This window comes from Falco punctatus, assembly GCF_963210335.1.
Source record: "Falco punctatus genome assembly, chromosome: 10".
Lineage (NCBI taxonomy): Eukaryota > Metazoa > Chordata > Aves > Falconiformes > Falconidae > Falco > Falco punctatus.
Window position 1 is genome coordinate 38,029,755 of NC_137590.1, and position 1,615 is coordinate 38,031,369.

The window sequence follows — 1,615 nt, forward strand, 5'->3', positions numbered from 1 at the left end:
CAATACCCAGGTTGCCCAGAACACTTCCCCCTGTTTAAAAAAGGGTCTCCACCACAGCCCCACCATGCCAGAAAATGCAATGTTCAAGGTTATGCTGGTGACAGTCCCAGAGACAAACTTCCTCCTCAGGGCAGGTGTTTCTCTGGGCCGGTGGGGTTAGGGACACAGCACCTGGGACACTGCCAGCCTTGCATGTACGGTGCAGAGTGGGGCTGGGGGCTTGGAGGTGATGTGCTGGGTCACTGCTGCCGTTCCACAAGTCCTTGCCCTGCAAACACTGCTGGAGATGAGCAGCTTCTGCACAAATACAGGCCTCGAGGAAGGGTAGGACCATGCAAAGTGAGACCACCAGGAAGGAGCAAAGGTGGTCCTCAATGTATCTCCTATTCACAGGACCGGTCTGTGGTAAGTGTGATGCCCTACCCTACCTCTTATGGTTCAAGAAGTTCCCATAACCCTTTCCCTCTTGCCCTGGCATTCACAGGGCCCCAGCTGGTACTTGCTGAAGGAAAAAGCCAGTCTGGCTATTTTGACTGCTACTGCAGCCACCGGACACCATCCTCCTAAATGCCAAGCTATGGTTTCTGCTTCTGGGTGGGCTTTCACAACCCTGGGCACGAGAGGTTGTTGCAATTGCAAACCCACCTCGATAGGATTCTCAAGTGCAAGAAAGAGCAATACATAATGGTTCTAACATCCTAGCGCAGCAAACCAGAAAGTCAGCCTCTCTTCTTTGAGCTGAGTCATCTGTTAACACCTCTGACCTGAAACTTGGTTACACTGAATGTGGACAGCTGGAAACTGAAGTATCAGCTCTACGGTACACACCAGCCTCTGACATTGAGAACATCACGTCTTAAAAAGTCACGTTTACAAATAATCAGCTGTCGATTCATTGAGAAAGCTCAAAGGGCCAGAAAGTGGAGCCTCAGGGTGCGCAGGCAGTTACAGGCCCACGGAACCACGGCGGCCTGTCCCTGCCGGGGCCTGCGCGGCAGCCCAAACCGTGCTGCCACGATCGCCCCGCCAGCCGGCCCGGCCCGCGGCCTGGCTCCGCCCCCCAGGCGCGCGGCCGGTGCCGTCACCGCCCCTTCACGCCGAGCGGCACCACCCGCGGCCGCGGCGGGGAGTGAGGCGGGGCGCGGCGCGTACCGGGGCTGCCGCAGCGGCTCTCGGCGGACGGACTCCGGACGGACCGAGCGCCGGGGCTATGACGTCACTCCTACGTACACGGAGGAAGCGGGCACGGGTGGTTCCGGACCCGCTCGCTCCTTGCGGCACCGCAGCGGCAGCGCGCGCTCCGGGCCGCCGAGCGGCTCGCGCCCGCTCCGGCAGGGCGGGGCGGGCTGCACGAGCGCTTCCCCAGGCCGCGCTCCTCGCAGAGGCGCGCCGCGGCGCTCGGGCTGTTCGGCTCCGGGCTGGCGGGCCCCCGGCAGGGCACGGGGACCGGCCCAGCTGAGCCCACCGCCTCCGTCGAACCGGCCCCCGGCCGGCACCGCCCACCTGCCCGGCGGGGCGGCCCCGGGAGCGAGAGGTCGAGCAGTGCAAGGCAGTTCGTTCTGCATGTTTAGTTGCGCCACGTAACCCCAGGAAGCCGCAGGTCAGGTGCGACACC